Below are 16,456 nucleotides of genomic sequence, written 5' to 3'. Positions count from 1 at the left end.
CGTGAATGCCTTAATTTCATTCTTCTTTAAAGTTTAGTAATATTTCATTGAATACATATATATATATATATATATCACATTTTCTTTATCCATTCATTTATTGAAGGACAACTAGGTTTAGCTGTGTGAATTGAGCTGCTATAAACATTAACATTGCCATTTCACTGTAGTATGCTGATTTTAAGTCCTTTGTGTATAAACCAAGGAATGGGATACCTGGGTCAAATGGTGGTTCCATTCCAAGTTTTTTGAGGAATTTCCATACTGCTTTTCAGTGATGTTGCATCAATTTGCATTCCCACCAGCAATATGTGACTGCATTTTTGCTTCACATCCTCACCAACATTTATTGTTGCCTGTATTCTTGATGATTGCCATTCTGACTGGAGTGAGATGAAATCTTAGAGTAGTTTTGATTTGCATTTCTCTTTTGGTAAGTTTTTGACATTTTTTTTTTTTTTTTACCCTTAGATACACCCTACAGAAATAAATGCAGTGTTTATAATAAACAAATTAAAAATAGCAGTACCATGATCTATAAGGCTGTTCTGGAGAATAAAGCTAGGTCTACAGTGAAAGCCCTGAAATTTAACATATGTCAATTCTCTGAAGCCCCTAGCTTAAGGCATATCTAGTATACAATACTAAGTCCATAATGTGGTTCAATATAAAAGAACATAAAGTACAATGGAGAACCTGCTTAAATACATGTACTCATATGCAAGCAAATCAGAGAAGACTAAAAATGCTCATAGCAATAATCATATCTGGATTATTGCAGTAAATATGGTCCTGTTCTGACATTGATGCTTTTGTGATTTTTTTCAGAGCGTAACCTCCATATAGAAGTCATGTCCTTTTAAGACACACCAGTCCACATAGTACTGATTTAAAAGAAATTATATTCCAAGTAACAGAAGAGAAATGTTCTCTAATTGTGTTGTAGGTTCTTCCCACTAGTCAGGATTCTCCAGGGTCTGTGTCCCCTGAGTTGAGCTGCTAGATGTGAACAAAGAATATGGAATGTATGTTCAAGATTTGTCACTCCTTTGGGCATCTCTGTGCTCCCACCAAAAACTTGTAACAGTTAGAAAAATGTTGTTAATTTCCTCCTTTACTAAATTTTACTCTGGAAGAGTCACTGGATTTAAAAGGATGTGAAATATATAAGATCATTTTATTTGTGAGGGAGAATGTGCATGCAGCTCGTTCATCATGGCAAGGAAGGTCACAACTAAAAACGTGTATCGGGAGAATCTATCTTTTGGTAGTTTCTTTAAAGTTGGGCATCTTTTCCTTCTTCTATGAGGTGCGTTAAAATCCTGAGACTGCTTTGAGAAAGAAAAACAACAAAAATCTATGGGGAGTGAGGGAGAGTAATGTCCACTTATGTCAGTGAATGGTGTATATTCAAGGTGCAAATCTCTATTTGTATGATTCCTAGTGAAGCCAGAGTTGAGGACATGCAGTTAGTGTAGGGAATCTGGTAAAGTGGAACTGAGTACCATGAGAGTCTGGGAAGTCAGAGACTGCCCCTGGGAGATTGGAATGTCAGGGTCTCCAGAGCACTTTTGATCACCAAAGTTACCTGCCTAACTACCCCTCCCAAAATGCTGCAGGCAGGGAATTGCTGATTAATGTCCCTGGGTCCCCACCTGAATCTCCATTTTCCCCTCCCCCTGCCATCTGCTTGTCACCTTTTTTGCTATGTCACTGGCATCTGCTGGGCCTCTCCTAGGTAAGAAGGAGAGATAAGGGGGGAAGAACAAAAGAGACTCTAATCTATAAAAGATGAAGAGTCCACTCACTTCTTAGGATTCTAGAATATCAGCCATGGCCCCCTTCTCCTTCCCAGGAGAAGTCTGTATTATTACTACGTTTAAATAAAAACTGCTTAATATGCATGTCTTGGCTTGCTTCTCTAATATTCAAAATTCAACATTTGAAGAAGCAGAACTCATCACTGGTAACTGGCGTTATTAGATTTGGAGGTCCCACCAAGATCTACAACACAGTAAGCTTCTCTCCATGCTCCTCCATCTGTTTGGGGTGCATCTTTCTATTTCTGGAGGGCAAAAAAGGCATCCGTCAGCTACTTAAATCCAGTTAGTGCAGCCACCTTCCTTCAAGACACAGGTGAGGTTTCCCAGTCCAGGCAGTTCCCATTCACATGCTCTATGCAGAGCAGGCATGTTGGACTCTGCCAAAGCTACTTCCTACTTTTTCTGTCCAGGTCCGGAGTGCAATTGTTGTCAGTACACAGTGTCCCTAGTCCTGAATCTACCTTGGATGCATGGAGACAGATGAAGGGTTGGAACAAATGAGGGGTTCTCTGACATGGGTTACTGTAGGGAAGATCCCAAAGGTTTCTTATCCAAACTCTACTCCTGACTGCCCTAAGAAGTATCTAGGGTGATCAGTTGATGAATGGCACTGAGGAAAGTGCCAATGACCTTTGCCTCTGTATGGGCCACACAACACTCACCCACATCCACTCCCTTCTGGGTGCTACTCTTCCCTTGCTTGGCAGACCTTAGAAATTCAAGCTGTAGGATTAAGAAAGGTTAGTAAGAAAATGACCAGGTTCCCTTTGTTTGCATAGTTAGCCTTCACTGGTCTATCTATAATCTCCCCGTTACTGTTGCTGGGCTTAAATATGCTCACTGTGTTTTCTTTAAGTTGCAAGAGGGAGGCATTTAAAATCAACCTCTTCCATGAGACCCTCCAAGAAAAGGGCTTTATATACCCAACAACCAATAGATGTCCCCTCACCCTCCGACGATTCTTTTGGTCTGCAGAGCAAAAAATAGGCAAAAAAATGCACAGCTTTTACTTTTGTCTATTTTTTTTTTTTCATAATTAGGAGTTTATGGTGGCAGGGAGGAAAGCAGTAATGCCTTTAAGTCTAAATCCTCAAAAGGTCTCTAGCACAGGGTAAACTGGGACCCTAGCACTTTGCCAAATATGGCCAGAAATAACTTGGACAAAGCCAGGTGGTGAGAGATGGGTCTTCTGGGTAAGAAAGCCCAAACTTAGGGATATGTCCCTAATACTTCTAACTCAGATGGGAGCTTCTCTCTCAACAGTATTGCCAGGTTCACTACTAGCCTATATACTGCAAAATTACAAAGGATCAAGAAAGTGCCCTTCATATGTTAACAGTCTTGGCCACAATAATCTCTACCATGAGAGGAGAAGTCCTTGAGGAATCACCTACTAAGGGAGAAAAATCAAGGGGACCCCTAACTTAAGATAGATAGAAATAAATTTAGGGAAGATTTTGGAGAATCCAAATAAATTTCCATTCAAACAATGAGTAGGATGTCTGGAAAATTATTATGTAAGGCCTTCAGGAAAGACCTACAATTTTCATGGAGAGACTCAGGAAGGCAATAAGAAAACACACTACCCTGAATTCTGAATCCATATCCATATAGGGCCACCTACTTTTAAAGGATAAATTTATCATTCAGTCTGCCCCAAAGAGTTAGAGGAAATTACAAAAATTGGTTTATGGCCCTGATCAATCCTTAGATGATCTCCTCCAGCTTGCACCTTCCATTTTTTTTTATAATAGAGATCAAGAAGAAGAGAAAAGAGGGAGCATAAAGATGAGAAAAAGCAATTATTAAAGATCATTCAAAACCTGAAGAGAAACTTTTAATGCCTTTCAACAACCCATGCAATTCACCCATTTTAGAAGTTCAAAAGGAAACTACTTTGTCCAAAACCTTAGAGTAATCAATGAAGCAGTCATTTCCCTCCACCTTGTAATTCTCAATCCATACACTCTGTTATCTTGGATTTCAGTTGCTGCTAGGTTGATTGAGTTACATTTAAAAGATAACTTTTCTGTATATCCTAGACTCTCAATCGTGATATATGTTTACCTTTAAGGAACAAGATAGTGTATCTCAACTAACCCAGACAGTGTTGCCTCAGGGATTTAGAAATGCCCTCCCCTGTTCAGACAAAGCCTAGCTAAGGACTTAGCAAAATTCAGAGATAAAACATCTGTAATCATTCTCCAATATGTAAATGACATTCTTTATGTGCCACCACACAGGAGAAATATCAAGGCATTACAGAGTTCTTAAACTTCTTAGCTGATATGGATTATAAGATCTCAATGAAGAAAGCTGAATTATGCCATTAACAGGTTCAATACTTAGGATTGCAACTGTCTCAAGTAATTCACAAGTTAGGACAGGAAAATTAACCACCATAGAACAATATCCTCTGCCCAAGACATAAGGCAACTCAGAGGCTTCCTAGGGATAAGTGGATATTGCACACATTGAATTCCTGGGTATCGGAAATTAAGCCTCTTTACAGTCTCCTTAAAAATCTCTACACCAAGGAACAACTGCCCTAATGTGGGAACCAAAACATACCAAAGGTTTTTAAAATATCAAAAAGGGGCCTTTGATCAAGCTCCTGTCCTCAGCTTACCTATGGAGCAAGATTTAACCTGTTTGTCACTGAGAGGAAAATAACTCTAAAAATATTCACCCAAAAATACTTAATTGGCAGCCATGGACAAACCAGCTCAATAACCAAAGACATAGCTCAATAAGGAACTTAGTATAGTAACTTCATTCTTAAAAGTAATGGAAAATAAAGTCTCATAATTTTCTTTGACATCCAAATCTGTCCTGATAGAATTGGTTAAAGTACCCTAGGCATCAATTTTCTACTGGAACAAGTAATCTCAGCTCATTCCAGATCTCAGTCAAGAAGACCAATATCAAATCCAAGGAAAAAAAAAAGAAAAGGAAAAAAGAAAAAGTCTTTTACCTGAACTCCAACAAAAATAACTTGTATGGTGCTTTACTAAAATAATTAAATAATTAAAGGTCATGCCATTTTTCTAGAACTCTTGTTTTTTTCCCTTAAATTCTATATTTTTTGAGCTCCTGACAATTTTTTGATCACTTCTATTTTTTATTCAACTAGAGTTTTTTAATATCTGTTCTATTGCAATGGAGATTCACCTATAAAAATTACAAGGTCTTTGCTTCTGTGTTATGTGTATATCATGTTGTTTGATAGCATGTTGTCTATGTATGTGTGTCCAAATATCATGCACATGATATCAAAATTGATATATAATGAGCAGTTATAAACTAAAATTAAAAAATGGATCCAAATGCTTTAAATCATGTGATTTTCAAAGGTTCAATTTAAATTGGGTAAATAAATAAAGGTAAAATATCTTTAAAATTACTTAATGCACAAATCTCTCTAGGTGGTTAAACTAAAGAAATGTTGCTCTCTATAAAATGTCTAATCTATTTTTTCCAGGGCTTTTCTTCAACAGGAAAGAGGCAGCAGATACTGTTTAATAAACTTGTGTGATATCTTGGTTTTTACTGTACAATAAGTAAATTAAATTATTCAAATGTGTTTGTTAGAGACATCTGATTAATTTATAAAATTAAAATGCTAACTGTTAAGTAAAACATCAAGTACTCTTAACTCCTTAAATTACATGGGATAACATACTTAAATGTTACTGGTGTTTTCATAGATCAGTAAATAAAAAGGGTTTAAAATTGCTTTGTGTCATCACTAAAAGCAAGGTTCCTAAGAGTTAAGTCCTAACTGGTACAATTCTATATGCAAAGGGATCCAAATTTTCAACTGTTTTTCAAGTATAGTACTATAAATAACATAAGGTATTTCATCTGATTAAAATGGAGTAATTTACCTAAATTCAAAAATTTCAAAAGAGTTGTTTTAGAATGTGAACAAAAAGGGCTCAACAGGAAAGACAAAAATAAAAGTAGAAGGGAGAAGAAAATGTTTCTGGTTAAGAAAGAGTTTGCATGATGAAATACATGAGGGTCTAAGTCAGTGCAAAGAAAGTCTGTGTAAATAAAGGGAAAATTTCAACAAGTTTGTGTGCAACTAAGTTGGTAATAAGTATGTGAGACAATCAGTGAAAGCTATTTAAGATTTTTCCTAAGCTCAAATACTAATGTACTGATATAAACCAAAGTTTATTTCATATGTTAAATTGTCAAGGATTTCTTAAAAACACAAACTAACTCTTAACACTGTGTCTGTTATGTTTTATTCTTCAAAACAATTGGTCTTTAAGAAAATGGGTTTATACAATTACAGTTAAACAACTTTTAGATGTTACAAAGTCTAAATTTTTCTTTAAAGGTAAACATGGTTAATATAAAAACATCAAGATAATTGTGCTATTACTCTTCTTTTTATTTTAATTGTGTTCATATTTTCCAGGTAAACAAGTCTTTAAAGCAGAAAATTTATCAAGCTGCTCTTCTCCAAAATAAACTTGTCTGTAATGGTAATTTTAAACTTATAAGAATAATAAACTTTATTGAGCGCTTATTTATATCATTTAATGTTCAATAACAGGACCCATTATCAATAGGGTATATGTACAATTTGTTACCTTTTACACTGAGATAAAAAATGTAAATGTAAATATATTTCTAAAAGTCAGTGACAGCCTGATTTGTTTAAAGGTTAATATTGTGAAACATGAAAGCATTTTGCCTCTTTGTCACACAAAAGGAAAGTTAAAAGCTCTCTCAGTCTCTCCTTGATTTATGTTTTGGATTTAATGTCATCTTATGTTCACTAACATTCATATAGACTGAGACTACAATATATGTGAACTTTGTAAAATGATGTTTAAAGAGGAGGCAAAGATCAGCTTCAGAACTAGAACACTTTACCTAAGATTTGTGAAGAGCCCCTTACCTGAGATAAGGCTCTGCTTCCCACATTACTGCATGCTAGAATGACTCCAAAATAAGTCAGACTTCAGCTCATTTAAGGTTATATTCAAAAGATTGGTTTTCATTTTATAATTACTGTGATATCAAACAGGGGATATAATGTATAACTCAGCCAAACTTCAAGATAGCTATTACACATACTAAAATGTTTTTACTGTTGTTACTTCCATTTTGTATTTTCATTCTAAACTCTGCTGTCTGATTGTTGTTTTGCAAAAGTACTGCTTCAAGAACAAACAACCTAAATTAATTTGAGATAATAAGCTGTCACCTATAGGACAGATAAGATAATATAGACACCGATTAAACAAAAGGGGGTAAGTGACTGTAAAGACATAAATATTGAAGTTAAAGACCAGTACTATTACTTTATGACTGGTGAGATTGACTTGCTGGATATTTAAGATCAAAACTGAGACATTGAGATTAAAATACAGGGGCCAAGCAAAACAATATTTGGCTCTTGCCCTCAAAGTCAGCCTGAAACCAGGGAACAAGAGAATTTCTCTAAAGAGCTCTGCAACTCTAGGCCATGCAATCTCCCAATCAGGGAGACTGATGAGACCACTAGCCAATTACTGCACATGCTGCACAGGAGGGTCAGGGGAAAAGGGAGACATCCATGATACTTCCAAGGGAAGCTACCTTATCAAGGATTTCCTACCTAGCAAATGGCACTAAAGGAGTTAAAAAGCTGCTTTCAAGTTCCCCACAAGTGACTCCTGTGGGAACTCAGCTGACTCTTAACAATCAACAGAGACAGATCAATTTGACCAGCTTGATCTTGTACACCGAACAAAACAGTTAAAACCAAAACATAGCCTTTCTTGGACATTTTTTAAAAAGAAACAATAGTTACATGTAACTTAAGATGTACACTTGTGTTTGACCCTAGAATAAGTAAACACTGGAAGCTATAAATGAGTGATTCTTAGGCAGGTGTGCCTGATAACTATCAAGGGAATCTGCCAGAGTCAGAAATTTTTGGTAAGTTTAAGGCCTACAGACCTTCCTAACCTCCTACACAGGCAAGCTTAACCAATGTTTCTTGGTATAATTATCTGCCCTAACAGAAATCTCCAATAAACATAGGTTATACCAATAAAAAGATATTTTACGGAATGTCAGTATTTGAGCTCGAATTGAGTTTGTAGAAACAGAATTCTCAGCTTTTAAATGATGCTCAGTCATGCTCAGATCTTGGTGTACGGACACTCAGGATGGGCACTTAGTATGCACTATGCATCCAGGAATTCTCTATCCAAGTCAACATTGAGAATCTTCATTGAGATTATGGTTTCACTAGAATTCCTTTTTTGAGCAGAAATGAAGCTACAAAATTTTTGACCAGTGTAGTTTTGCTTAATAAAAGTAATCTAGGTTCCTGGATATAAAAACAATACATTTTCACCAATATGTGTGACCAGCAGAAAACTTAAAACAATGCTGATCACTGTCCCCTTTTTTTTTTTCCAGATAAGAAAATTACAGTCCTGAAGAATGCAGCTACTTTATCTGAATCAATGGTCAGTAAGTGGTCAAGTAGGAGTTCAAGGGGAAGCAAAGACTGACAATTGCAAATTGACTCTCTCATCATCACTGGACCACACTCAATGTCACCTAATTCTCTGCCACTCCACCATGTCACGTCCTGATGCTCCATTTCATTTCCTGATATTTTATCTTTAAAGAAGAATCATGGTACACAAAGTCAGTAACCAGAGCTCCGTGTCCACATTTATCCTGGTGGGATTCTCAGAATTCCCACATCTCCAGGTACCCCTCTTCCTGCTGTTACTCACCATCTACACAGCCACTCTGGTGGGGAACTTGGGCATAATCCTAGTGAGAAGGCACAATTCCAAGCTGCAAGCACCCATGTGCTTTTTCCTCAGCCACCTCTCATTTCTGGAAATTTGCTACTCCAGTGTAATCACACCCAAGCTGCTAGACACCTTGGTTGTGGAAGAAAGAACTATCTCCTTCAATGGATGCATGACACAGTTTTTCTTTGGCTGTGCATGTGTGATTACAGAAATGTTCATGTTGGCAGTGATGGCCGATGACTGGTTTGTGGCCGTGTATAACTCCCTGCTCTACACAGTTGCTATGTTTCACAAGCTCTGTGCCCTCCTGTTAGCTGGAACTTACATGCGGGGTGGTCTCTGCTCCATGACACTCACCTATTCTCTGTTAGGACTGTCCTATTGTGGATTGAACATCATAAATCACTTTGGCTGTGAGTACTCTGCCATCCTCTCTGTCTCCTCCTCTGACCCCTCCTTCAGCCAGATGGCGTGTTTCATCATTTCTACATTCAATGAAGCATGTAGCCTCCTGATCATCATGGCCTCCTATGTCTTCATTGTTGCCACTGTCATCAGATGCCTTCCAAGGGTGGTCTCCACAAAGCCTTCTCCACCTGTACCTCTCACCTGACTGCCATCAGCATCTTCTATGGGATCATCCTGCTTCTCTACTGTGTGCCCCATGACAAAAGCTCCTGGCTCCTGGTGAAAGTGGAAAGTGCACTCAATACAGCCATGATCCCCATGCTGAATCCCCTGATCTATAGCCTCAGGAACAAAGATGTGAAAGAGACAGTCAGGAGGCTAATCCATGCCAAACTGCATTCCCTCCACACAAAATTTGTATAAATGTTTTTGTATGTCTTAATCATGCACAATTTAAAAAATGTTCTTGACGGTGTGTATTTCACCTCAGTATTTGATTATGTTTACATCCATTCATTATTGAATATGAAATGTTCTTAAATATATAGAGCACTTTCTGAATTTGTTTCATTGAAATTAGGCTGCTTTTGTATATTTCTTCTGAAGATTTTCAGAAGGTAATAACCTTCTAATCTTCCCCAACGAACACTACTAATGTCAGAAGGAGGTGCTAGAATTCTACGTTTAGAATCATTCCTTGTGTTACAAACCAAATTTAGCTTGTCCTTAATATTTAAGTGCTGAAAACACAAATGAAAGCTGCCTGCACCAGATTCGTACTCAAGTCTTCAGAACTCGCTGTGTTGACTCAGAAAGTTCTGTAAAGCATAGTTTTTTGTTTGTTTCTCCTCAATGGATTAAGCACAATGAGAGCCTTTGGTGATATTATGAGAACTATTGATTGACCCTAGCAAGTAGGTAAATATAAGCTACTATTTATATGCATCACACTTTTTCTCAGTATCAATGCAACATATTTAGAGTTCAATGAAATGCACTGAGATAATGCTGATAGGAACAAAAATTTATATTTATTTCTAACAGTAACTGGATCCTCTTTTGTTGAACATGACACTATAGTTATGAAATTGTCCCTTTGATCACACATTCTCACTATAAACTCATGTCTTATGGAAGTTTCATCAGTAAATTGCCATGTATACCCATTCTGTTGCTTAAACAAAGGAGTCGCTATTACATGTGTTCCCTCTTCTTCCAAAAATTATAGGATGAAAGTCACTAAAAAAGTAAATGGATAATGCACAATTGTCTAGGAAATGAATTAAGTATCATCTGAGTTAAGAGTCTGTGTATCCTTGTCTCTGCAGCCTAAGCATATAGAATATGCAATCTTAAGTATATCTTGTAGTTTCCATTAATCTTGAATCATACAGCTGAAACATCAGAAAAAAATTATAAGGGTAATAAATTAAGAAGATTTCACCTGTGATTTAAGAGAAGGAAAACTGAGGGTTGATTTTGAGGTAACATTTGGTTTTATAGCCAATAACTCATAAATATATTTGTAGAAACACTAATAATAAAGTGCACAAATAAATTTCAATAATATATAAAAGAAAACATATGTTTATTCGAGTACTGTTAGTTGGTATATCATTTAAAATTATTGATGATCTATTACATTGACATAATAAGGGGAAATCACAGGTTTATTTCAATATACACAGTAAATATATTTCATTAATTTTTACAGGTAAACAGAACAGATAATGTATACATGTATACCTACATAATCTCTTCTATCAGATTCTATCTATATGAGGAATTAAATTTAAAATATACATTCATGTCATCATTAAATTTGACAAGTCTCGAGATCTGCAGCAGCAGGAGGTCATGAGGGCTGATGCTGAAGCTCCAGTCTTTATTGGAAGGTCTGAGACCAGCAGAGGCATGGGTGTGGATCCAAGGCAAATGTGAAGATCCAACACCTAGAGAAGCCAATGTCTACGTTTGAATCTGTAAAGCAGAAAATTCTAGTGTCCTTGTTCTAAGGCAATAAGTCAGAGGACATCTGATTACTTGAAAAGAAACAGTAGTTTTTTGTTTGTTTGTTTGTTTTATATTTTGGTAATTAAGTTATATAAAAATCTACTTTATTCAGGTTGCTGATTTAAGTGTTAATTCCATTTAGAAATATCTTCACAGAAATCAGACAGAATAATGTTTAACCCACATGTGGGCAAACCATGACCTAGTCAATTGATAAGCAAAATTAGCCTTCACCTATTAATGAGAGAACAAAAAAAAAAAAAAAAAAAAAAAAAAACTTCAACAAAATCAGGAATAGAATAAAAATAAATGAACTATTACCATACAGTACAAAAGAAATGAAAATGGTAATCATGATGAAGATAAAAACAATAATAATGTTGAGATGTTCATAATTTTTTGGAATTGAACAGAATATGATTTATTTTGTAGGAATAAATATGATTATAATGGTTATTTCTTCTAATTTATGAATATAGTATAAGTTTGTATGGGCTACATTAAATCCTCTTAAAATATTTTTGAAAATTATGTTTAGAGTGACCTGACTCATCTTGAATAATTGGCATATTTGATAATATTATGAACAGTATTTTGATAAATATATCATTTAACTGGCTCTTATGTAAGTATGCATATTTTTGTTTATTTTGAATTTAAGTGCATTGCAAAATTTTTGTCAATTTTTCCTGTATTCCCTTTTATTTCAACATGATTGTACATTTTTGTCTGTAAACTGTCATATTTGAGAAAAATAACAGGTATTATTATAATTTTCTCTCATCTTAACATCTATACATTATGTGTGCAAGTATTCAAAACTATACTGTGTCTACTTCAATGACTGGCAAAATAGAAACTGAGAATATTATCTTGTTAGAGTCAAAAATACAAGTTTTTATTGGTTATTTTTGGTTTTCTGTGGAGGCAGAATCCATTTTGTTATAATTGTAAAAGCACGGAATGTATCTTATTCTAGTTAGAGTCCCATTCCTATGGATGTACATACTGGTGGAATTCCCTGTGTTGTTTTCATATGTTTACTTGGGAAAACTATTTCAGATTTATTCCACTGTCTTTCCTTTGTTTACTCCCTCTCCCTTCCCTCCATTCCCCATTGTCTATTCTACTACACTTCTATTCTTCCCCTCATTCTACTCCTCACCTTTCCTTATTGTGGGTTAGCTTCTTACTATCAGAGAAAATATTCTACCTTTGGATTTTGGGGACTGGCTTACTTCCCTTAGAATGATGGTCTCCAGATCTAACCATTTACTGGCAAATGTCATAAAATTATTCTTCTTTATGGATGAGTAAGACTCCATTGTGTATATATGCCACATTTTCTTTATGCATTCATCACTTGAAAGATACCTATTTGGTTCCATAATTTAGCTATTGTGATTTGAGCTGATATAAACATTGATGTGGCCCATCATATAGTATGCTGACTTTAAGTCCTGTGGAAATACACCAAGAAGTGGGATAACAGGTTCAAAGAGTAGTTCCATTCCAAATTTTTTGAGGAATCTCCACACTGTTTTCCATAGTAGTTGCAAAAATTTGCTGTCCCACCAGCAATGTATGAGTGTACCATTTTCTCCACATCCTTGTCAATATTTATAGTTACTTGTATTCTTAATAATTGCATTTCTGCCTGAAGCGAGACAAAATCTTGGTGTAGTTTTAATATTCATTTCTCTAATTCCTAGAGATGTTGAACACTATTCATATATTTGCTGACTATTAATAATTCTACTTCTGTGAAGTGCCTGTTCATTCTGTTGCCCATTCTCTGATTATTTGTTTTTTTCTTTGCTGTTAAGTTTGTTTAGTTCTTTATATATGATGAAAATTAATGCTCTATGTGAGGTGTAGGTAAGACAGATTTTCTCCCATTCTGTAGGCTCTCTGTCCACATTCTTGAGTGTTTCTCTTGATCCAAAGAAGCATTTTAGTTTGATGTCACTCCATTTATTGATTATCTATTTTACTTTTTGAGCTTTGAGGATCTTATTAAGGAAGTCCGTTCCTGTTCTGATAAGTCAAAGTGTTGGGCCTACCTTTTCTTCTAGTTGTGCAAAGTTTTTGTTTTAATACCTGGATCCTTGAGCCACTCTGAGTTGATTTTTTTGTAGGGTGAGGATGGGGTAAAATTTCATTCTACTATACATGGATTTCCAGTTTTTCTTACACCATTTGTTGAATAGGCTATCTTTTCTCCAAAGTATGTTATTGGCTACTTTGTCTATTATGAGTTAGCTGTATTTTTGTGTTTTTGTCTTTGTGTCTTCTATTCTGTTCCCTTGGTCTTCTTCTCTGTTTTGGTGCCAATACAATGCTGCTGTTTTTATTATTATAGCTCTATATTATATTAGGTCTGGTATTGAGATGCCTCCTGCTTCATTTTGTTTATTTATTTTTGCTAAGGATTGCTTTGGCTATTCTGGGCCTCTTCTTTTTATAGATGAATTTCATGAGTGCTTTTTCCACTTCAGTAAAGAACATCATGAATTTTGATGAAAATTTCATGGACTATGTAAAGTGCTTTTGGTAGAACGGCCATTTTGCCATTTTGACAATATTAGTTCTGCCTATCCAAGAACATGGGAGGTATTCCCATCTTCTAATGTCTTCCTCAATTTAGGATACAATACTAAGCCCATAATGTACTTGAATATAAAAGAACATATTGTACAATGTGGAGTAGATGTCTGCTTAAATATATCTACACGCATGCAAACAAATTCAGAGAGGACTAAAAATGCTTGTAGTATATAATTATATTAGGGTTATTGCAATGCTCTTACATTAATGTTTTTGTGATTTTGTGTAATCTCCATATAGTAGTCAGATATTTCTAAGACAGGTCAATCAACATAGTACTGACTTAGAAGAAATTATATTCCAAGTAACAGACAACATATATTTTCTAATTGTATTTTTAAATTTTCCCAACAGTCAGGATTCTCCAGGGTCTGTGTCCCCTGAGTTAAGCAGCTAGATGTGAACAAACTACAAGGTCATAAAATATATGATCAAGATCTGTCACTTCTTCGGAGCACCACTGTGCTCCCACCAAGAACTTGTAACACTTGAAAATTGTGTTAATTCCCTCCCTTATTGAATTGTATTCTGAAATAGTCACACTGTCTTTAAAGGGATATGAAAATGTATAAGAACATTTTATTCACGAGGGAGAATGTGCATGCAGCATGTTCATAGTAGCAAGGAAGTCAGCAGTTAAATCTGTGTATCCGGAGAATCTGTCTTTTAGTGGGAGTTTTAATCTTGGGCATCTTTTCCTTTCTCTAAGAGGTGTGTTGAAATCCAGAGATTGCTCTGAGAGGAAAAACAACAAAATCAACAACAAAAACCTCTGGGAGTCAGGGAGAGTAATATCCACTTAGGTCAGTGAATGGTGCGTATTTAAGGTGCTAACCTCTATTTTCATGATTCCTAGGATAATTTTACTGAGTTTGAAACTTTGTTCTCAATTGCTAGGTCATACTAGAGGATTTAAATGAATTGTTAAAGGTAAGTGTTTTTCTCATTACATTTTTTGAGTTTAGCAAAATAGAGAACACATGAATGCACATTTAAAATAGTAAAACTGCTATGCTTTTCATAAATATTCTGATAATATATGTGCAAAGTAATATTTGGATAACTAGAGAAGTTTTCTTGGAAGAGCCAAGTAGGAAATATGTCACTAAACAAGATCCAGTTGAAATCATGAGTGGAGAAATGAAGTCAATTCAGTAGATTAGAAGAAATAAATATTTTCATACAATGCAGTTTTAAACACCCCATAAAAATTGACAGAATTGTTGGTTGTTGATGTATGAAAGAAATTGTGTCAAAATTCATAACTTCTACTCATGCACTTTGGAAGAAAGTGGAGTTAAAAATTCAAGGATTGTGTAGAAGGAATTGAGAGGGAGGAGGTAGGAAAAATGGAATGAGACAGACATCATTACCCTATGTACATGTATAATTATACGAATGGTATGAATATACATCGTGTACAAACATAGAAACGAAATGATGTACCCCATTTGTGTACCATGAATCAAAATGCAGTCTGTAAAAAATTAAAAGATAAATAAAAAAAAATCAATGATTATATTCAAGGGTTAGTGGGATGGTAGTTTTTATTGATTGAAAAGTATGTTCTGTCAAAATGTCTGCTGGCAACAGTAAGAGTGTAGAATGAGGGACAGTTTGATATTTCCTCATTTTTTATTAGACCTGCCTGATTTTACAAGAACTCCAACCTGAGCTTCGGAAAAGATCAGCAAAAGCAAAAAGCACCAGGCAGAGGTGAGCGAGCAATGTTAAGATTACCTAAGCACTGGGGGAAGAGGTCATGGGCACTGGAATTCAAAAGGAATGTGAATGGACATCTAGAAGGTGTTCACATGTGTATTTCTAAGGCTGTGTTTTGTTTTGTGATGCCCTAAACAGGAGCGTTGGTGAGGCGATCCCAGCAGTCCTCCAGGTACCTAAGTTAATGACTTCTAAGGAGCACCATGACTGTCACAGGGTCATCACACAATGTTATTCTAGCAATGAATGTGTTGTGTGCATTTTAATATACCTGTTTATTTGTAAATAAATCATTACACACTCCAGACCTCCTCAAATTGATAGTGAGGTGGCTAGGGAAGGAATATCTTTATGTGCTCCTAAACCCTTCCATGTTCCCATGCCTCCCTATGGTAGCATACTAAAATCATGGTGTTGACCCACTGTGGACAATATAGTTGGGATGTAAGAAAAGTCAAAAATTGCTTAAGTAATTAATTGCTCAAATCATAATGGACTGCAGAAAACTGGATTGGTCTCTAAAAGAAAAGGAAAAAAGTATGAGGGCTGAAAAAACTTTTATTATTCCATTTCTGACAATACAGAGTCAAATTATCTCAAAAGAAATAATAATGTGGTGGTTTAAGAAACATCTCTAACAATTGGAGAAATGCAAATCAAAACTAAAATTTCATCTTACTCCAGTCAGAATGGCAATTTTTAGGAATACAAGTAACAATAAATGTTGGAAAGGATGTGGGGGAAAGTTTACACTCATACATTGCTCCTGGGACTGCAAATTGGTGCAGCCATTATGGAAAGCAGTATGGAGATATCTGAGAAAACTTGGAATGGAACCAACATTTTACTCAGATATCCCATGTCTCAGTTTCTACCCAAAGGACTTAAAATCAGTCATATCAATGTTTGTAGCAGATCAATACATAATAGCTAAACTATAGAACTAACCTAGGTGCCCTTCAACAGATGAATGGATAAAGAAATTGTGGTATGTATACACAATGGAGTATTACTCAGTTTTAAAGAAGAAAGAAATCATGGCATCTGCAGGTAAATGGTGGAGCTGGAGAAGATAACAGTAAGCAAAATAAGTCAATCCTCCCC

General features: G+C 35.5%; 1 pseudogene across 1 annotated transcript in view; it reads left to right on the top strand.

The window, feature by feature from the left end:
* Positions 1–9,433, top strand: part of LOC306639718 (olfactory receptor 1165-like) — a 30,837-nt pseudogene extending 21,404 nt beyond the window's left edge. Inside the window, exon 3 of the transcript in view lies at positions 8,706–9,433. The product of the transcript in view is annotated as an olfactory receptor 1165-like (transcript). The remainder of the gene's footprint in view (positions 1–8,705) is intronic.
* Positions 9,434–16,456: the final 7,023 nt, after the last annotated feature.

Source organism: Sciurus vulgaris (assembly GCF_902686455.1).
Source record: "Sciurus vulgaris genome assembly, chromosome: 11".
NCBI lineage: Eukaryota > Metazoa > Chordata > Mammalia > Rodentia > Sciuridae > Sciurus > Sciurus vulgaris.
The sequence above is the reverse complement of the archived record's forward strand: the minus strand, read 5'-3'. Positions and strand labels throughout refer to the sequence as shown.